The sequence below is a fragment of the Melopsittacus undulatus genome, chromosome Z, assembly GCF_012275295.1.
Source record: "Melopsittacus undulatus isolate bMelUnd1 chromosome Z, bMelUnd1.mat.Z, whole genome shotgun sequence".
Taxonomy (NCBI): Eukaryota; Metazoa; Chordata; class Aves; order Psittaciformes; family Psittaculidae; genus Melopsittacus; species Melopsittacus undulatus.
In genome coordinates, this window is record NC_047557.1 from 4,297,615 (window position 1) to 4,320,819 (window position 23,205).

The window sequence follows — 23,205 nt, forward strand, 5'->3', positions numbered from 1 at the left end:
ACAACTCTAGTCAAAAGTTTCACTGTGTACTTAAGGGTTTGCAAGATTCCACTGTCAGAAGCATGCTAAAAAGTTCCAGAGATTTTTTCAGCAGTACAAATAACTAGTACAAATAACTAATTTCTGGAAGTGCCATACTTGGAGGTGATCCTGCCCCTCTGCTCGGCTCTCATGAAACCTCACTTGAACTGTTGTGTACAGTTCTGGTTTCCTCAACATAAAAATGACATGGAACTGTTGGAACAAGTCGAGGAGGGCCATGAGGATGATAACGAGCTGGAGCACCTCTCATATGAAGGCAGGCTGAGAAAGTTGGGGATGTTTAGCCTGAGAAGGCTGCATGGAGACCTCATAGGAGCTTTCCAGTATCTGAAGGGGGTCTACAAGGATGCTGTGGAGGGACTCTGCATTAGAGACTGTAGTGATAGGACATGGGATAATGGGTTCAAACTTAAACAGGGGAAGTTTAGGTAGGATATAAGGCAGAAGTTCTTTACTGTGAGTGTGGTGAGGCACTGGAATGGGTTGCCCAAGGAAGCTGTGAATACTCCATCCCTGGTGGTGTTCAAGGCCAGATTGAACAGAGCCGGGGTGATATGGTTTAGTGTCAGGTGTCCCTGACCATGGCAGGGGGGTTGGAATTAGATGATCTTAAGATCCTTTTGAACCCTATTCTATGATTTTAAGATGCTATGATTCTATACTTATCTCTTCTTGCTCATAGATATGATACATTATATCATCACCACACCTGATTCTCTTGGGAACACCAGGCTGACTTTCAGAGATACCTGAATTCTTCTTTTCACGATTTTACGAGTTTTGTGTTCCCATGCTTCATATTCCCTTGCAACAAATACAGAAAAAAAAATAAACTTATCTTAAAAAGCATCTATATATCTGTAGGCATGTACACAAAATAAAGAACTAGTAGAGAGAGTGTTCTACTGCTGAAATGCAAGCATATATTAGGTGGATTGTGAGTACTAACTAGAAGTTAATAGCATTGTATGCAATAATATAAATCAGTAAGTCAAAAATATTATGTAGTTTGGAACTGCAGGAGGAGAACTTCTGTCAGGCTTTAGAGAGGTTGTATTACTTGTTATCTATATTCAAAGCTGACTACATTGTGAATACCTCATCACCAGTAAACTCTTCCCTTGGGTTATTCATCCACTCTTAGAGTAACTTCACTGCAGCTACAATAGTTTTTCTGAGTTGGCCATAGATATATTTTAGAAAATGAGATCTTGCACCATCTCTGTACCATGGTTTTTGTTGCTCGGGGAACAGGCTTTAGTAACTGTAATGATACTGTGCTTATACAAAGAACTATATAAGTGCTTTGAGATAAACCACACAACCACTAGTTAGAAATCAAAGCTTCTCTCAAACACAAATCTGTTTACAATGGTTTCCTGCCTACCTCTTCCTTCCCTGACATCCCCCTAACATCAGTTGGTTCATTCCCAAAGCACAGAAAGTTGGTTTTGTTGGAAACATATTGATTTAATTTCGTACCTGCAAAATCAAGGCTTGTAATGAATCAGTCTGCAAGCCGCACTCCCTGACAAGCAACATCCCTGCCAAACACAAGATTCAGCCAGAATCAAATTTCTAGGTGTTACTGTTTACTAAGAAAAAGCATCAGGTCATTTTTATTCGCAAAAGATTCTATAAAGCCTCAGTTTAAGTTCTGTTTAATAAAAATAAGATGGTGGGAGTCAGGGGAAGTAAAATCTCCAAATCTCCTAATCAAATCTCCTAATGCTGGTCAGGCTTACTGGCTTTGAACAGAATTGATTTCATAATATGGATTTCCATCTTTGCCCTTCACTTGGTACGATACATTAGGAAACAAACACCAGGTAGTAATTTAACCATAATGTTGAGCATACTTTTAATAGGCAAGTGGCCAGATAACATTTTGTCAGCTAGTTTTAAAAAAGACTCTCATGAATTAAATGTGACCAGTTTTTCCTGGACACATTCTAATGCCTTTTTCAGATATATAAAGGATTTTTCCCCTTGCTATTACTATTTCCTACCCTAAGCTTCTTACAGTCAGTAAATATACACTTTTCTAATCTGACACCACCTCTAAAGAGTACTGAAGAATTATTCTCCCTGTTTTTAACTGTAGGAAACAAAATCTCAAACAGGTTGAAGCCCAGATCCTCAAGACTGTTTTGACAGTTAAATCCCCTAGATTTCAAGAGAAATCTTAGAAGGCTAAGGAGTTGGGTCTAGGTGATTTCTGCAGTTGCAGAAGAAATACGTGGCAGGGAAGCTGTTGAACTGTAGCTACCTTAGATCCGTAACCATTTCCTAACCTCAGGATGATTTTTCTCCTGACTGTTGAATAATCCTTTGTTCTGGTTCTCCTGACTGTTGAATAATCGTTTGTTCTAAGGACAAAAATCACAATGGAGGGAAGTACTTTATTATTTTTTTTTTCTAAGTGATAAATCATAGAACCATAGAATAGTTTGGATTGGAAGGGACCGTCAAAAGTCATCTAATCCAACCTCTTGCAATAAGCAGGAACATCTTCAACCAGATCAAGCTGTCCAGAAATACATCCAGCCTGGCCTTGAATGTCTCCAGGGATGGTGCATCTGCTACCTCTCTAATGGTTATATACCTTTGATTTGGAAGTTCAGGAATGGAAAAAGCAAATATCAGATACTGTTAAAATTTTTTCAGCTTTCCTTTTAGTGCATAGAGGAGGAGTTTGTGGATGGTCGTGACTGAAGGCATTGTTTTTCTTGGGCTGTGGGTTTGCTTCCAGACTTAGGTCCTGAGCTCTTCAGTCAAAAGCATGATAAAAGTAATCTACAGGATTGAGGAGCAACAGAAAGTTTCATTTAGTTCATGTATTCCTAACACCAATGTAACCACATATGTTCTCTTATGGATGCTCTCTAGCAGATGTCTAGAAATCTTGGGGAAGTTTTGAAGTGCATGGATTTGGAGCCAAATGAACTTTTGGGGTACAGAGCCCAAGCAATAATTCCCAGAAATTATCCATTCAGCCTCGTCAGCAGTGCAGGCTTCCTATACTAAGTCAAGATGGACATTCAAACACAGAGCATGTATGCAGGTAGCTTGGAGGGAAAGCACAGCTGTAACATAAATCCAGTTAATTGGAAACCACAAGGATGTCCAGGACTTCAGATCCTTTAGGTACTACTTCTGATATGGCTCTCATAAGCAATGCAAGAAATAGCTGTGGTTTAATGGCTAGACTAAGGCATGCTGTATGACTGTATATACTTGACAGGCTCTTTCTCAAACTGTTCATTTCTTCGTATTGCATGTTAATGGCAGAATCTTTCTTCATCGGTCAGATCTTATGTATGTGCTTAACTGTCTGAATTCTGAGCAGTCCCACTTATTTCAGCATAGCTAACCCTGGTGCAAAATTAAGTGTAGACATAAATTATTGCACGACAGTGTGGTGAATAGTTTTTCTTCAGGAAAGCATTTATTTCCTGAAGGCACCACTTCAGCTTAAAGTTTTCACATATTTGTGTTATAGTTAGTCAGTTGGGAAACAGTGTTGAAGGACAGTGGAAATGCCCAAAATACACATTACTAGATACAATATTTCAATTTGTGGAGATAGACCAGCAAAGGAATTTAGATGCCATGACAATGTCTAAGAAAGAAGTGTCAAAGAAATTTGTACCTTTCCATCCAAATAAGCAGGGTAATCATCTGGGAATAAAGAGACTGGAGTTTAAATTTCATCTTTGCTTGAAAGTATGAAACGGGATTTCAATTTCCAACATCTTTAGAAAAGAATGTCTTAGACAATGGACTGTGGAATCTGTAAAGCTTGCTGAAGGCCAGGTTTGTGAACCCAGTCCTCTGGTGATATTAGTGCTCCTTTCCAAATGGTAAATATATGTTAAAAGTGACTAACTAAAAAAAAAAAATTAAAAAAAAATCATATTTCCAGTGTGATTAAAAGCAATGTCATGGCATTTTACTTAATCACATTTTGTGCTGTGGCTGAAGCAAATGACAAAAAATTATTCTTAAAGATCTAGCTATGACAGTGGTGACTCACAAACAGGACTTTAAGGTACTCCCAGTGTCTAAATATTAAATATTTATTATAGTTCCATAAAATTTTACATTCATTGTACTGCTTGCTTGTTTTACCAGTCCTCCAGGGATTGAGAAGATTCTGTATTTGCTTCCCTTTTACAGCACATCAAACCTTTTTCCATAATATCCCTATTAAACAATTTGTCTCCCCAGTTTCCTGTGGATTGTCACTGAGTCATATCAATATCAGTGCAGAGACTCCAGTTTAGTCTCACTGATATCAGTCTGTCAGAAAAAGGATGGAAAAATATTGCAAAACCCCATAATACCTAAAAATCTTGCAGCTAGCAAGGCTGTCCTTAGTCAGGTCACTCATGCTGAATTGCAACTTCCTTTCTGCATTTGCATGTTGATTGTCAATACTTTCTTATCTGTCTGTATAGCGTATTGCCCGCATAACATAAATAAATGAGCTAATGAATAAATAATAGCAATCAATAGAAACAAACACAGAATTGACTGGCCTCTGCATTGTTCTTACTGAATGAGATGCCAGAAGTAATCAAGCAGCATAAATTATAAAATGTAAGTTCAACATTAGAAAGTCATTGTTTCAATATTTTAAGAAACCTGCAGTGTGAATAAAGTGATGTGTTGGCTATAAAACATTTAGATGGGTTTGTTTTGCTTTCAGTAAATGCTTATTTCTGCCCCCACTGAAGTCAGCAATGAGCTTCCTGGTGGAGAATGGCTTCCAAGATCTTCCAAAATGATTTCTACAAAATAAAACGCTTCAGTCTTTCTTTTGCTTGAAGAAATTCTGCTCTCTAAGGGGGTGGTGTGTCACAGAAAACCAGTTTAACCCAATCTGTCGAGGACCCAGTGACTCAAGAGATATGTACTGGCCAACAGAGGCTTTCTGCATGTGGTTAAATGGTGCAGTTCTCCTACTGGAAGTAATTATAATTGAAATAATATTGAAATAACTGGTTTTAGCAGATGCACTAATTATTCTCTAGGTGCCTTTAAACATGTATATATATATATATACTGGTACTTCCCACAATTTCTTTGTATCCTTCCTGTCTCTTACAACCCACTGGCCATATATTTACATGCCAGGACAAAATCCCACTGAGAACCACGGTAGGAATGGAAGAATCTTGCTGCATCCAGCACAAAGGAGTATGATGTCCAGCCTTAACATAATACAGGTACTTTTTGAAAACCTAAATAGCTAACAACGAAAACCTCAAACAAAACCCCCAAATGTAACAGCATTCCATGAGTAATAACAATGATCACCAGTAAAGTGAAGGGTGCTTGCAACTCCTCTTTCCCACTGGATGCCAGATCATATTTTATTAGACAAAGAAAGCTCCAGTAGACAAAACCAAAACAAGAATACAAGAGGCTATGTCACAACCTTGTGTAATAGTAGTGCCATATGATAATTTGCACTATGTGTATGTTGAGATAATAATGCCATACGGTGGTGTTCTGTAGCTGAATGCATATCTAATGTTAAGTAACTGATGACAAAGGTTGGTACATTATTAAAGGTTGGACTGAGTTCAGAATTTAATATTCCCCTCACATTTCAAGCAATTTTCAATGTCCACAACTGTCATCTAACATTGTTTCCAAGCTGCAATTCAGTGGCAGAAAAATAGCTATCCATATAGGACTTCACAGTGACACATCTGTTATGTTATTTATCTTAAGTACAAAGACAGGAATGAACTGACTTTCAGCTTCATAATTCAAAACTGAACATACTAGAAATTAAAGGGAGAAAAGAAAAGGAGAGCATCTTTGTGTGAATGTAAGTTAATGGAATATCATGTGGAACTGCTTTTGCCAAAATTACTCTCCATGTTTCCTTCCAAATATAATTATCATGATGTATATCAGGAGCTTTATAAGTGAATCATAGAATCATAAAATGGTTAGGGTTGAAAAGGACCTTAAGTTCATCTAATTACAGCCCCGTTCCATGGGCACGTACACTTTACAGTACACCAAGCCCCATCCAATCTGGCCTTGAACACTGCCCGGGATGGGGTAGCTACAGCTTCTCTGGGCAACCTGTGCCAGCGCCTCAGCACCCTCAAGGGAAGAACTTCTTCTTTACATATAATCTAAAAATCCTGTTTCAGTTTGAACCTATTATCCTTTTTCTTATTGGCCCAAACAGCTGTAAAACAGATCTGAGCAAGGCACAATGTCACTGTGAGAGGCCTGTGATGCGAAACCTTCCCATGATTAAAATGATGGAACAAACACTTGAACCTTTCTGACCTGAAATGTGTTTCTCCTCCAAGGCAGCTGTCAACACTATACTTTTTAAGGCATTCTTCCTTTTCACTGCAGTGTTTTGGGTCTTGCCCCACCCACCCCTAGCCAGGACTCACTGCACACAATTTCATGGAACTTCCAAACATTTCCTGTGGAGCAAAAAACCAAACTTTCTGAACTCCACATTGCTTCAGGGCATCTAATCATGAAAGTTATGTGTGCTGTTAAAGATTGCCTTTCAAATCATGGAACCAGGCCTTTAGGGATACTTTCTTTCTCTTCTTTTTTCTATTTTTTTTTTCTCTTTTCATAAGAAGTTTCAGAGCTGCAGAGCCTCAAGCCAAAAGAAACAGTTGTACAGGCAAGTTTTTTACACTGAATCCAAGAGAACAAGAGGCATGCTGGGGTGCTTGCTAGGGGCTATCTCGCTCTCCTGCATCCACACGCCTCCCACTAGGCTCCACGTAGCTGATATGAAAATGAGTACATGAACTCCTGAGTGAACTTTCAAATTGGCCCTGCTTCTTCCTCTCACCTTGGCCATTTCAGAAACATTTGTCTTGTTCAAATAGGTCTTTCCAGCTATTTTTAACCCTTCTATTATAAAATTACATAAATGTATGAAAATGAGTCAGCTGGAAAGGCACAACCAGTAACAACTGGGTATGATTGTCCCAAAGCACTAGTTATCACTGCTTCTCTGCTGGGATTATGTTTTTCATCTAACTGGGATATAGCAATGGCCTTTTTTATTATTTGTCACTATTTATGGGAATAAGGTGGTTACTGGTCATTGCAGTTCCCAAAGATCACTCTTCCCAGTTACAAGAACATTCCCCTTCTTAAACAGTGGCTTTGCTGTATCTGATTCGAGAGCACTGCTAGGGTCTTTACTGATAACTGTATAAAAAATACTTATATAGAAAATTCTTACCCCCAGATTAGCAGATAACTACTTTTTCTTGGTACACTCTTATATGTGATAGAGTTTGAAAATAAATTTTTGTGTCACAGAAGACACTGGATATACTTAGGCCTCTTTCCTACACTTCAGGGCTGAAAGGGATCACTTTTCTGTGGTCTTTTCTCCCACATAATAAAAGCCAAAGTTGAAATTTTGCATTGTGAGCCCTGAAATAGTAAAATTAAATCAGAGAAGATGAATGAATGCTGTCAAATTTCATGTTAAAATGGCTTTTTAAAGACACATGCATGAAAAGAAATGCTTAAATTAAGTGTTTCACACACCAAACATGCTGTTAGAGAGAAGACTCTGGTACTATTATTATTATTATTCATTGTATATTACAGCACTGCCCCCAGTTGTGCCTTTGTAATAAAAGACAGACTCCCTTTCTCTCTCCCTTCCTGATTTTGTGAGATTGCAAACAAAGGCACTGACCATGCCAAGCTTCACACCCATGGTGAATCTTACAAACTGCAAGTGTTTCCTCTGAAACCCATGCGTGCACACAAACTGATGCAGATGATTCCACAACTCTGTACCTGTGCCCATACAAGCACAATGGTACAGTTAGTGGGAGGGTTTAAGTACTTGTTCATGCCTGTGTATAGTATTTTTACAATAGAAGTCACAAATGATTTATTTTCGTAGAAGTTAAATAAGGGAAATTCCCTCGTTAGTAGTGATCATAGCCTGTTTATACCTCCACTGAACTGGATAATGGAAAGCAAGTGCATGGGTCAGGGTGTGAGATGTCGCTTCATGTTTCTCCATCCCAATGTCTCACAGGGACTGGAGATAAACTTTATTTTATACAGTAAAGACTCATGGCCCAAAATCACCAGCTAACAGCAGAACAACAGGGAAAATGCATTTCTTCTGCTCCCTGGGTCCAGCCTTTGGCATGGCAGTCTGCCCTGCATGAGTGAGCAGGAGTACAAATACTCCATTTCCTCCTCTGTGCTGTTCTCTGTGTTTAGCTTGCCTACACAGAAGGTTTTTCAAAAGCACTTAACGGGCACTAACTTGTAGTTAGTTACAACTCTTCAGTCAGATTGCTGAGCAATAATACACATACATTCTGTTTTCAGAAACTCAGACAGAGACTCCAAGGACTAAATCAACCTAAGGTGCAGAATTTTTTTTCTACCGCATCTAATTATCCAATGAAAATTCTCAGTTCAGCAATATATCTAAAAATAGAATGCTTGGAAAGCCAACCTAGCATTTCAGTCTATTAATAATATAAAGCTTCACTATAGCCAATGTTGGTAATAGGTTTTCATAGCATATAGCATAAAGTTTTGGTCTTTAATTAGTCCTTTAATCTTTGCTGGGCTTGCTCCTGAGAACAAGTTACACTCTTGCTTTTTACAGGATAAACAGCTCTCAGGAATGCGTCAGACTGCCTCAGAGGTCAGAGAGTGCATTTATTGAACACCACTCTATTTCAGCCTAAATCCTGACTGATCTGGTTTTGCTTAGAGGAAATGTGATTAGTATAGCTAATTAGCAGATGACCGCCCAGTTGTTTTTTTTTTTTTTTTTTTTCCACAGAGAATTTACACAAGTCTTCATTTGTTTCATGTGGCTCCTCTTTCAGCTGGAAGGGTCAGCTGTTTGTAGGGATGTTGTTAAATTCCTATATGTTAATATGAGGATTATCTTAAAGAATGTTAAATATACTATAATGTAGGGATTATATTAAATCTGATAAACATTTTGATGTTGTCTTTATTTATTGCCTGATGGATGCTTCATAGGATTACATAATTTTTCTTATTTTGCTATACATTCAGATCATATCCAGGGATCAAGCTTGCATTTTGAGTCCTCTTACTATCTCATAATAGGTCCTTAAAGACAAGGTATTTTCTGTACTGTCCTGCAGTATTACAACCTAACCTTTCCTTGGGATTCACATTCAAAACTGTTATTCAGGAGGATTTCTCAGGACTTCAGAAATACAAGTGACTCTTGATCTTAGCAAATTAGAGATATATCTCCTTTGAGAGAGATATCCTTGTCGGGTATCTTGCCAACAAACATCTGCTGGAAATTCATTCATCCATTGGAAAGAAAGAAGGTTTTAATTACCAGGGAGAAACTCAATCATTTGTGCATAACTTTTACATAACTTTTGTTTTCCTTAAATCTCTATTTTGTATAAAATGATGGCTGACCTGTATTCATGCATGCAAGTGGGGCTTCATGTGTGTGGTTAGTTCTCCATTCTTGGACAATGTACCTGGATGCAGCTGTAGCTGGGTAAGGATTTGCCAGCTTTCTGGAATCCTGACACTTCATCCTGTTTTAACCTGCTTGTTTTAACCAGCCTGTCATAAAATTATTGTGCAACACTAGAGAGTTACAAATTGGTCACCAAAGGCATACGAACCATATCAGTTTCAAATGTTAAACTGGAATAATATTTTAAATGGTGCATGGTCACTGCATTGACTTTCTGGATCATGCTAAATTTCATAGAATGAGAAGAAGAAAGGAAGAGTTGTGAAGAACAAGAGGTTCTGTCTGAGAGGTGGCATATTATAAAAGGAAGAAAGGTAGGAGTGAGGAGAACATTAGTCATGGAACTTCATAAGAAGTTGTGGACTACAGCTGAAGGACTTTGTAACTAGAAGAATAAAAAGGAAAAGAAAAAGTAAGTCTGAGGAAAGAAAAGTAGAAATATAAGGTGATGGAGGATATATCACAAAAGTGTATATCAATAGTTGCTAGTTGAAATTATTTGCCTAATAGTATTGAAGGCAAAAACTGCTAAATCATGAGGACTGGGAGACCAGACTTACTAATACAATGATTCTGTAATGGTATTCATTGAACTACACAAAGCCACAAGAGTCCTGGAAGTATTTGGCAATTGGTCTGTGCAACTGCACTCAAGAATAAAATACGTTATGTTTATCTTATACAGCTGCACAAGTTGCCTGTGATCAGCTTATTTGAATGGCTGGGGGTGCCTGAGCTCATGAATGATTTGTATGCTTGTTCAAATGGGATTTTATCTCCAAGGAAAGTCTTATCCACAGAGGTATCTGAATTGTTATCAATGCTTTGTATAGCTACTTTCATTCTCAGAAATTGTTCACAAGTTAGTATCAATCTCTGAAAATTTGTTTATCCATAAGCATTCACTAAGCAGCTTTAACAAACAGTTTCTGGACTTTCATTTATTCATAAGTAACACCTACTCACCACAAAACGTATATTATGTGTCATGTTTTACTTCAGTCAAATGGTACTGCTCTGGTCCCAGACTGGTCAGTTAAAATGTAACCAGTGACTGGATGACTAAAGTACAATTGCCAATCTGGAATCACAAGCAACATATAAATATTCAGAAGAGCTTCATCTGAGAAACACAAGGGACCTGAAAACCGATTCAGAAGCAGACGGCAGTCATTCATATACTCATGAATAACCTTACAAGGCCCCAGAAGAGCAGACAAGAAAATCCACATATAAATTTGTGCCTAACTTTATTTTGTTCTTACAAGGGCTTTAATCTAACACAGAGGGAGAGCAGAATTCACATGAAAAAGTCAGCAGAAAAAATACATAGCCTATGAAAGAGAGATGAACATACAGATCTGTCTCCTTTCCAAAGCAAGTGTCCACCATACTAGATTTGAGAGCTCTGCAGTCAGTTAATGCATTTTTCAGACTCAAAAATATCTTAGAATATATTCTCATCAGCTTCACTGTTTCTACAAAAAAGAAAAAAAAAAGTGGTAAATTTCATAAGGCATGATTTGGAGTCTGTTGAGCTCTTGCTAGGAGCCATAAGATCTATTTTGAATCTGTTCAGGTAAAAGTGAACTCAAACCTAGACTTGTCATGGAGCCACATGCTCCAACAATTAGTACTACTAGCTTCATGTGTAAAGGATATGCAACATCAACAGCTTTTCCTCTAAAGACTAGATGCAGGAAAAAAGGACTCAGGCATAAGAAAGCATTATGCTACTATAGAACACCTGCAGAAAGAGAAAAGTAGATATGAGGAAGATTTTTTTTTTTCCTGAAAAGTCACTGATGGCGTTCATATCCAATTAGCTTGTCCAATATTAGCTGGCAGTTCGGAAATATTCAGAGTTGAAGTTTTGACTCTGTTCTGCCTTTACTGCACAGCTCAGTATAATTTAGCAGGTTCTATCAAAAGAATGTGATAAGGCAGGGATATAATCAGCACTCAGTAGACAGCAAATTAAAACCCCACTTATGACAGCACAGTTGGGACCAAACTTCCCAAGGGTTGTGATGATAAGAATATAATAAGGATATCTAGAAAAGAAATATTCTAAACTAATGAGATTAAACAGGGTAAGATCACCCATTGATAAATTTATCCTATGACTAAGAACAGTGTAATGGGATTAATGATGAGGATTTTTGATCATAATAAGATGTGGGCTGATGCCTCAGAGAGAGTTCACTGATGGCAACAACTGCAGCGCGTCCCATGTGCAAAGACAACATAATAATGTTTGATTGGCAAAATGCCTTGTTGTGAAGAGAAGCCTTTGCTACTATCATTTTTTTGTGAAAGCTCTACAGAATTTAATAGACAGCTGTAATCTTCCTTTCATTATTATTTCTACCTTTTGACTAGTACATCTAAGGGCAATGGAAAGACTGTATCCATGGCAAAACCTTTGATACAGCTAAAGCATCATCCCAAGTAACTGGGTATAATATGTAGAACATCTAAGGAGAAGGAAGATGTTTTGTTCTGTGCTCTCTTTGGCTACAGGGATGCTCTTTTCCTTTGAAGATTTCACATCAACATGTCATGGATGTTTTTCTCACACTGTGTGAGAGGAAAATATGTTGGTGAGACTGACACATGTTGGTGAGACTAACACACACTTCATCACCTGGGGACCTTTTAAAGAGAAATTCCTTAGACTGTGTGTTACAGAGAGCTCCATCATGGTCAGGGTTGGTCTCAGGGTGAAATTAATCTCATGTAGATGTGAGCTGGTCACTCTAGGTCCTCTTTGTGGTTAGTGAAGAGAAATAGGGTATTCTGTAGAAATTAACCAGCACCAGAAGATTAACTTAGGATAATGTGAACTGTCTTTAAAGCATCCATCTTTCTCACAACAAAGTGAAAACAGGACTAGTTCAAGCAGACAGATATATTTATCCAGGTGGTAGTGAAGGACTGTTCTGTATTATGAGTTGACTCTTTTTCCCCAGCGTGCTTGGTAGACTTGATCAATGTGGTTAATATTGTTAATGGAAATAAAGGGGCTTTAGTACCAAAATACCCCACACAAACGTGAGATTTGTGATTGCAAAATCCTTTTTGGATCTCTCTGTGAAAGGAGATTCTCCCACAAAAGCTCATTATTTGATTAACTCACCATAAATTTAAAACAGTCTTACAAATACTGGCCAGGTGAACTCAGATCTTGTAGTGAAGTTGTCCTATTTTATATGTGGGGAAATAAAGACATCAAAAGATGACATTGTGAGCACTGCGAAATAACTGGTAATAATTATTAAAAAGTTATTCTATTTGGGCTTATCAGTTATAAGTAAAAAATGTAACTATGTGTTCTCCAAAAGCAGGATGAGAAACTCCTGAAATGCACAGTTTTAGTGGAACTCATTCAACAAAAAGGCGCAGTTACGAGTAGCAGTCAGAGAGTGTGTATAACTACGTGGACAGTAAAAGGGAAAAAAAAAAGAGAAAAAGTCTTGGCAAGTATGTGCTTTGAAGTTTTCCACATAACTATGCTTTCATAAAGAGAGGCCACGCAGACTCTATTGAACCCAAATGGCTTGTCTGAAACAGCGCACGTACAGAGAGCTTTCAGGAAGCATGTGTGACTGTTTTGAAGTTTATATTTATGTTTATGTTCCTTACATGTGCTTAAAACTCCATATCTTTTTATTGGCTTTTCTTGATTTAGACCAAACCCAGTGCTTCAAATAATTAACTTTTTTACAACTCAAAAATCCTGTATGGGTACTTGTTTGCAGCTGAATTTCAGTCTAATCATATCTAAAATAATAATAATCCCAAAGTATTTGCCAACTCTATCATCCATTAACTTTTTATGGTATGCAAACAATTCATGTTTTACTGACATATGCCAAAAACATGCACAGAGAGATTAACTAGGCATGAGAGCAAGGGAGTTATCCTTAATTAGTAATTTCCTGTTAATGTAAATTATACCTGCTCTACATTTTTAGGGCCTCCTTCCATCTCGAAATGTTACTCTGCTACTTTTGTGTTTAACTTATGCAGCTTGAATGTTGTAAAAACTACAGTAAAAGTCAATAAAAATGCAATAACATTGTGTCAATCAAAAGCAATGGAGCAATCTCTTTTGAGCAAACAGTTGGAAAGCTACAGCTAAAATGCAATCGCACTATGTTGCAATTGATTAAAGATATGAATCAGAAAATTAAAAGTTGGGTTTTTTTTTCCCCAGTTTTAGTTATTACCAGTTGCTTAATTTATAGAGCAGTTACTCAGATCCTATCTAGAGCCCTGTAAAGAAGCTATGGGTACAAGCAGTGATACTGTCCTGTGTTGCTTCCATTAGTATGGATTACTCACAAGCACTCAGCATATGTTGCCACAATGCAAGTCCATTTCTATTCTCTTTATGTGAATACACAGGTAAGAACTTTACTTTTTTTAATCAGGAACAAGAAAACTGTTGTGCTAAAGGTCCATTCAACTCAGTATCCCATACCTGAGAGTGCCCTGGAGCAAAGCCCTAGGGAAAAACATGATAAGAGGAAAAGTCCAAAGTCACCTTTCTCAAACTGGATGATAGTGATGTTCTCACGATCCTGTTGTCCCAGCCTTGTACAAGTTTGTCTGTTACAGTCTTTGCTGGATTTTCCTTCCCTGCGTGCATTTAATCACTTTTTGAATCCAGTCGGGCTTACATGTGAGCTTTCAAGCAAATAACCTGGGGGGTTTGTGCTGATTTCAGCCTCTATTGTAACTTCACCTTTGAAGATAAGATTTCCCACAGGGCCACCGGACTGAATCAGATGTTGAGCAGAGAGAAACCATTGCCTCAGTGATAGGGATATCTAAGTAAAGAGACTGTGTATTTTCAGTTCTAGTGTGGGTGTTTTTATTTCTGCTCTATCAAATTTTTGTATATGTCTGTGATCAAAACAGCTTCTTCAAGGATCCAGACATCCTTTGGGTAAATATGGCAATTTGATTCTAAGCTCATTTTCCACACAGCAGATAAATAAGCAATCATAAACAGTGTCATTCTAAAAAAAAAAGCCTTATTGAGCTTAGGCAATGAAAACCAATCAATAGAGGACACTCATCCCCAGTGAAAGAAAGAGCTAATGCTCTGTGGTTCCTGGTGGATGCTCTTTCATTGTATTTTAAAACCACAAGGAATTCCCTGTGTCATCAGCAATGACCATTTTATTGCTGGTGAATTGGAAAATAAGCAGGGCGAAAGGTGCATTTGAATTCCACAGACTCATTCATTTAGCCCATCTTTCATTGCAGATCACTTGGTTATCTCATGGGCTTAGGTGGGTTCAGAAAAAGAAAAACAGGCTGTTCCTTGAGTTTCAATACTAGAAAATTATGTTTTCTGCTCTTTCAACTAGACTGAGGCAAGTAAGGTTGATTATCATTGATTACAGTAAAAAAAAAAAGGACTGAAGTGATCAGATGTCACACATTTATGTCTATTCTTCTGGTACTTTCAGTCAAAACTCCAAACCCAAAACAAAATTTCATTTTTTTAAAAAGTATTATAGTTCTTAACATTTCTTAGATTTAATATATGCCTTTTTAAAACAGCAAAATTCTCTATTTCAAAGTAACTCTATTCATTTTTTATGAGACAAGCTTTTTGAAAATGAATGCTTCCAACTTGAAATGAATAATTTTGTCTAAAAAAGCTATTTTAATTAACTTTGAAATCATATACCCCCCTCCCTGTATTTTTTCAAATCATAGAGCATTTCTAATGAATCAGATTTTTTAGCAAACTGAAAAATATGTTAATTTTACATTTTTGCTATTTATTCCATGATGAATACTATGCTGACTACAATCAGATGCATTAAATCAGACTCATTCAGTCTAAAAAGTGATCAAACTTCATTTAAGCAATACAAGTTCTTTTGAAATTATTAAAGGAGAGAAGCACTGCATTTTCAAATCATTCCTCTCTTGCTTAATGAATTATTGATTTTTGCTTTCCTTTTGAATGATAGTGTTCTGATGTGATAAAGATTGATTTGAATCTTTATACAAATATTGTATATCATCAACATGTTATGGCAACAGAAAAATACGTACCAAAGTAGGCCTGAAGGGATGGAATAACACAAAAAAAACATTATGAGGTGCCACAACCATACGAATGTGTGTGTGAAGGTGCATATGTAAAATAGCAAATGGAAATGAAAGCATTACATCCAGGGGGATGATAACAATGCAGAATTACAGAAAGTCTACGTTTAGATTAACAGTGAACAAGGAACCTTGGAAATGAAAAAATAATTACTTTGTACTAACAGTAATTCTTCTCACTTGACATTTCTCGCAATCACAAGTGCATAGCTGTCACAGCTTTAAAGAGAGAGCTCTCTTACACCCTGCTAGAGTTCAGAAGCTTTCATTTCATGCACAGCTATTCACGCCAGTGGGAACTGCACAGTCAAAAGAGAGAAAGAAAAGTGCTGAGGGCGGTAAACACATAGATAATCTGTCCACCAAACAATTTTGCATTTCCTTTATGCACCATTTATTTCAGACAAAAAAGCTGCTGAGAGATTTATGTTAAAGTGATTTCCACAACTCAGCTGCTCAGGTCTGGAGACGTGATTGAAGTGCTGAGCTATGCTTTCCTGGGGACCTGTGCATACCCCTTTTCTGCCATGCCGGAGGTGGGAGATCTCACATGCTCTTCTTCAGACAAACTCATTTCCATCATCAGTTTGGTGGATTTTGACACACTGGATTAGGGGAAAGAGAGGTTACTGGTAGATGAAGTCTGTCTTTTTTTCCCTTGCACAATGGTAGGACCCCAGCACTAGTTGTCCATCTTTTGGGTTGTCATGCCCAAAGTGGGCAGGCTGTGAAGGTGTTCCACTGTCCTTCTTAGCCCTCTGCAATGGAGGGGAAAGCAGATACACACAGGGCTAAAATGATCTGATATTTCACAACACAAACCAAAACATCCATATTCTGTTCAAAAAAACTCATCCTTGTGCAAAAATCCTCAAATGATTATGGCTGCACTGGGACAAGTGCTTATTGTATCACACATGTTCATAGAGCATTAGACTTGCAACTAATGACCTATAACTATTATCCACCAGGGCCACATTGAGATTTTGCCTAGAAGGCTACAAAGGGTAAGGAATAAATATCACCATTCGGAGACTAACCACATCCAACACACAAGGCTCAGACCAACAGATGCAAAGCAGGGCCAGCGAGACATGAAAGCTGGGATCCTTCTCTCTCTAACATCACAGCTAGCACCCCTATTTGAGAGGGTGTTGCCACTCATCCTGCTGAGGGCCAACAAGAGGTTATGATCCCTTAGAGCAGGAAACAATCCATCTTTCATGTGAGCATTGTCATATAGGCAGATATAGCCAGCTTACTATGAGACCCTGGACAATGATATACTTGCAGGCAGAACCTAACATAAGGTTAATCAGGCTAGGCAAGGCGTACAAGTAAAGGTATTCAAATGAATTTGTACAGCGATCCATATCACACTTTTTTTTTCCATAAAAAGGCTTTTGTGCACAGCCCTGTTGTTTTACAGTGTCTCTCCAGGCTCAGTAGAAACACTAGAATGAGATGCACCTGAAAATTTTGCATGAGACTGTTTTCCAGGAGTAGGTGGTTAATTCAGATTTGAAACCTGAGCTTCTTCTAGCCTCACCAAAATCAGGTATCCTGTTTCTATCACTCAATAAAAAATGAGTTCTCCATTCCCAGGAAATATTCCTAGTATTAACTTAGAGAATGAATCATTTTTTTGTGGTTATCGGTAAAAAACCCCAAACAGTCTATTTAAAACCTATTAGCAAGCATAAGAAGGCTAAAGAGGCATAATTCATGTATTTTTTTTCCCCTTTCCAAATACTTGAAGGTATTTTGGAACATGATGCATAACATACACAGCTCTGATTGTAAGGAGGTAGGTCAACATCCTGCACCACTGATCTTACACACAGAGTGGGAAAATGAAACTTGAGACTTTAGTTTACAAATAGCCAGGGAAAAAATTATATATCTCAGGGTTGAAAACTTGTAATCATTATGACGTTTGCATTATGACAAATTAAAAACTGGTTTTCTAGGTTATGAACAGTGCTATAAAGCTGGTATTCTATACTGTGTATTGCAAGCTCATTTGAAATGTATTCTTCCACGACATGATGAGAACACAAATTATAATTAGGAAAGTAACCCAAGCAGAAAATTAGTCTGGAAGACTAGTCTGAGTGTGCTCCTGCAGACAAAGCCATTCTGTGTCTTAACTTTACTGTCTCAGTGTAGTTAGAGATTGATGCAGATGATAAAGACAAGGACAAATATGGCTTTCTGGGGGAAAAATAAAAATGCTTTGAAAGTATGATTCGTAGTGTTTGAGTCTTGAAAACATGCACAAAGAGAAGCCTCACCTGATCCCATCTTTGCAGTTATTCACAGAATAGGTTGTTACAGGCACAACATGCTGTAACTGTAACTACTTGGATTTTTGTTCCACTAACCCTATTCGTAGGCAAAAATCCACATTTATGTATAGAGATAAGGTCTGCTGACCCCACCCTGAACCCAGAGATTACTTGCACAAGTAAATGCACACAGCATTGGTAACTGACAAAGGGTTAGCTCTAAAGGTAGTGATCTGGGAGAACACATGGTTCAAAATTTCATTCCGAAACTAATGCACCAAAAAGACAAAAAGTCAAAAAGTTGAAAAGTGCTTTCTACTACTAAATAATAAACTAAATAAATGAACTTAACATACTTATGAGCAAGCAAGACACCTATCTGAAAGCATTTGTGTCTGAGGTTTTTTTTTCTGGAAAGGTTTTGTGGGGTTTAAAAGCAAAATAGTTCTGTGCAAATCACTTGGTATCTCTGTACTTTATCTAGAGAGATTGGAACAAATCCACTGACTGGAAAATTATACCTACCTTTTATGTGTCTCGTCTGGTGGGAAGGGGATGTGTATATTAAACACTGGTTATACTGCACTAAAAGGATCACGATTTTCTATTACATCTCATTTTCTTTTCTGTAAGAGCTGATTTCTTGAGGTAACTGATGCTATTTCATTGTAAAGGCATCCATGACTTCCCACTACCTTACAGGATATTGCAGATTTATCCTTATTTAGAAAAAGATTTAAATAATGAAACCCAAAAACCTACTGAGACAAGAAGCTATATCAACAATTGACATGAAAAATAATGTGCTCTGCTATAACGGACCAGATGTTGGCAAAAAATGCAATGTTTGGCAAGTCTGAAGCTAGGTGAGTGTCTAAGAGGGTTTTAAAAAGTGGGAATTTATATGTAAGAGGCTTTTTCTCCAGGGGTGGCCTGCTCCATGCTTGTCAGTGCATGCAGCACTACTTAAATTTTCAGCAAAATAGGATTTTGTTAGCAGGGTGTGTAAAAACATTACCAGATTGCAGAAAAAAACAACAGCCCCTACACTGACCACTAAGCCTGGCTCTTCTCTGTTACCGTCCATGACCTGGGGCATTTATCACAACTGTTGCAGGTGTTACCCAAAATATTTACCCCGAATATATCCTGGATTTCAAGTGTAACTGCACAGTCCAAATATTTAGTGCGCCGAGGCAATTTGGAAGTTATTTTTTATATCCATTTTTAATTCCTTTTTGGCTGAACTAAACAAAACAAGAGGAACAAGAGCAAAAATATAGCTAAGAAATAGTTACCTTCCTTTTTTTTTGTTGGACAAACATTAATTGACATTTAGGGGAAACATAAAGACAACAAGCCACTTTCACCACAACACAGCCTTAGATCCATATCCATCATCTTCATCTTGCAAGAACCAAAATTATCTACAGCAGCTCCTGCTGGTCACGGGGGCTCTGCCATATTTATCAGATCAGTATATTTTATTTGTATCTCCTACTCACAGGCTAGTCGGAGCATCTCACTTCGATGAAATGGTGTTGAAATTCAACTGGTAGCTAGTGGTAGGGATTAGAAATCCAAGCCAGGAAAGACCTCCAGGAAGAGTTGTTTGGAACTACATGAAGGAGTAGACTGATTAGGGATAGGTACTCTTCTCATTTTAAGGTTGAAGTGCATTAGATTTATTAATTTCACATTAGTTCATATGCTTTTTATTTTTCTTACATTTACAATATTTTGTACTGCATCCCACATGTCCAAGAGGTTGGAAAAAGGGAGTTATAACTTCATATACAATGCATGGTCTGAAACAGGGTATACACATGACTTTAGTGTGCATTTAAAACCCTGGTCAGAACATTCTTTGGAAGCAATTTTTAATACAGGCTTCAATACTGTGCTTTTCTTCATTTGAAGGTGACTTAAAACCATATCTGGAGTAAGCTCATGTGTATGAATTGTAGTTCAGGGTACTGATACTTCTTTAACTGGGCAGTAACTAAAAGTTATAAGTAATAGCTAGTGATTGAAAAGCACATAAATACCTTTGCAGCCAAAGCTCCTCTTTGAAACTTCACTGCTGGGACATGTGTTGTGAATTTGCAGTGCCCATTTTGAAAACCTCTAGGCATAATATTTTGATAAACATTTATAAAAGGGAAACATTTATAAAAGGGAAGCACTTTCTGTAAAGAAAAAATTTGGAAATGAATGCAAATTTTTGCTGCTTCTTAGAGTCTTGATGTGGGTTTTAGATTTTATACAAAGGAAACAATATATAATTATCAAAAACAAAACCAGCAGTGATGATGTAGACAATTTGGGCAACTGGAAATTTTATTTTTTATTACTGATTTCTGATTTTTCATTCTTCCCTTACATTTTTTTTTTTTCCAGAGAAATGCCTTTTGGAAAGTAGCTATATATTATAAGCTAATTTAATTTTAAAACTCTGGTTTGGTGACATTTACAGGATATTTAGCACTTTCTAAAACTGTGATGGTATTTATATTCCTGGATATAGTTTTAAGAACCTAATTCCGAGTTTAAAAATACTGACTCATAAGCTTCTCGAGATGTGCAAGAAATGTCCTCTAGAACATGCATAAGATGACAAGAATATAAAGGTGTTAGGCTAAAAACCTGGTCATAGAAATAAAAAACAGTAGGAAAGCTGTTAATCTGCTCATGTACAACTGCAGCCTCTTTCTGTACAATTTCTAACCAAAGGATGTCTTAGGCTCTACAAGGACTTACTGAGTTTAATAAGTCCTCCTAAGTCTAGCATGTACATTTCCCCCAACAGTAGGGAAAATCTGGTTATTAATATCTTATCATTGAACTAGGCAATAACGCTTTCTGAAGGTTCGGTATTCTATTTACAGGAGTACCTTGAGTCCAAGAAGCAGGATATGTATTCCCTGTGAAAGGGTTTTCTGTGCTGGCAGCTTTCAGAATACCTGGTGCTTGTCATGCAGAGGTGGATTGAGGTGATAACACAATATCTGGTTTTATTACAAACAAAACCCCCAAAGAAAACCCCAACAAAAAAGCTTTCAGCATTAATTATAGTGGTTGCAAGTAAAAAAATAAATTAACATCTAAAAAGCAGCCCTTAGAGTTATGCTAGCAAAGGGCAAGGTAGACCCAGAGCTGTTCTTTGCTAAAAAAATATTTCCTGATATGACTTTCTTTTCAGGACTTTGGAAATTATTACATTAGTCAGTAGTTTTCTGAAAGCTTGAAAATCACACTGCAAAATCTCTTTTGGTGAATTTTCCATCACTTGTTTAGATTGAAGAAATTAGAAGTGTTCTGCTTTCTTGGGATTTTTAGCACCTCCTCCATTCCACCCTCCTACAGATTAAAACCAGTATGATATAGCAAGACTGGCCAGAAAAAAATGAGTATGTAGAAGCGTGCCTTATAGTCTCAGGTTTTCAAACTCCAAAAGACAGGGCTGAAAGCTTCAGCCACATGTGCAGTCATGCTGCTAGAATGTGTAGCTCCAAGATTATGTGTAATGCCCAGTTCAGAAATCTTCCCTTAAATTTGAAACTCACAGGCTGCTCTATTTCTGCCTGCTCTCTTACTGCCTATCTCCTCCAGTTTTAATTAATGATGTTGTTATGTACCTCTGTTGCAATGTAAGACCCTGCTCAAGCAGTATGCAGGAGCACTTAGAAGGAACCCTCTAAAGAAACAAGAACTGTGACTCCTTTTTTCATGTCAGGACTTTAAGGAAATATATGGACATAGAAAGAGACCACTGCAGACTTCCTAAGTGAAGTCTGTATCTGCATTAGTACTCTTCAACAGCTGAAATAGGTTGAAGAGGACTAAATATAGAAAAAATTAGGATTCATTTCTGTCTTCAGAGTATACCCTTTCCTACTGAACCTCTAAATACAATGTAGTCCTGTACAGTCCTTTGTCCGTGGGGACCATTCAGTAGTCCTTGTGATTTACCAATGGCCCTACACCTGGATATAGATGTTACCCTTTAATTATGATGCCCTTAATAATTAGCTATGCCCTTAATAATTTGTTTCAACTTTTGGTCAGCCCTGAACTGGTCAAGCAATTTGACTAGATTATTATTTTAGGTTCCTTCCACCTGAAATATTCTTTCTATTCTCTTCTAATTTCCAGCCCTAGGCTCAGATCAGTACCGTATCAAAAGCCTCCCTTCATCAATGTATGGAAACAACTCTTCCTCTGGAGCTCCTTGCCATGAAGGACAGCTCTGGGAATACAGTTTTAAGAGCTATTTGCTGATCTGAGAGGTTTTCTTGACCTCCAACTGATATTTTCCAATATCGCCATCTCCAGTACTGACATACAGATCTTGCTACCTCATTTCTGTCCCTTACCACTGCCTGTAGCCTTCCATTTACCTATTGCTTTATCTCTGCCATAGTCCCCCTAACACAATGCATCCTGTGAGTCTTCATAGAATCATAGAATAGTTAGGGTTGGAAAGGACCTTAAGATCATCTAGTTCCAACCCCCCTGTGATGGGCAGGGACACCTCACACTAAACCATGCCATCCAAGGCTCTGTCCAACCTGTCCTTGAACAGCACCAGGGATGGAGCATTTGCAACTGAAACTCATCCTCATTCACAACTTAAACTCATCCTCCCCTAGTCCCATAAGGATGTGGGACAATATATGCCAATACAATGTCTAGATGTGGCTGAAATGGCCCAGGGATATAGGCAAATACTAGTTCTGTGGTCTGCAGCACAATATTATGTCAAGCTGTATCACTCATAAGTAAATTCCCTTTTGCTTTACTGCATGACAAACTTTGATTGTCTATGGCTAAGCCATTTTTTTCTGAAAGAAAGGGAGGGAAATGTATCTATAAATTGCTTTACCCTGCTTGTTTGCTAGACAGCAGTGTGATTCAGACACTGCAGCAGATAAAGGCTTTTAACTTATGTTGAAAATCACAGGATCGTGACTGTGCCCGTAACAGCAGCCTCTCCTGGGCACAGAGGGAAGGTAGGGGACCACCCTATAACACCATTCATGACTTCATTATTATTATTAATCATTATTTTACTTGGTGTTCAGGCACAAGAGCCAAATGAATAAAACATCCTTACTGAATTATAAGATGGGAGAGAGAAGACTGAAAAGAAAGAAATATTTCTAGGTCTGCTTTGTGTAACACTGTTTTCTAGTGTGTTGCAAATCTACT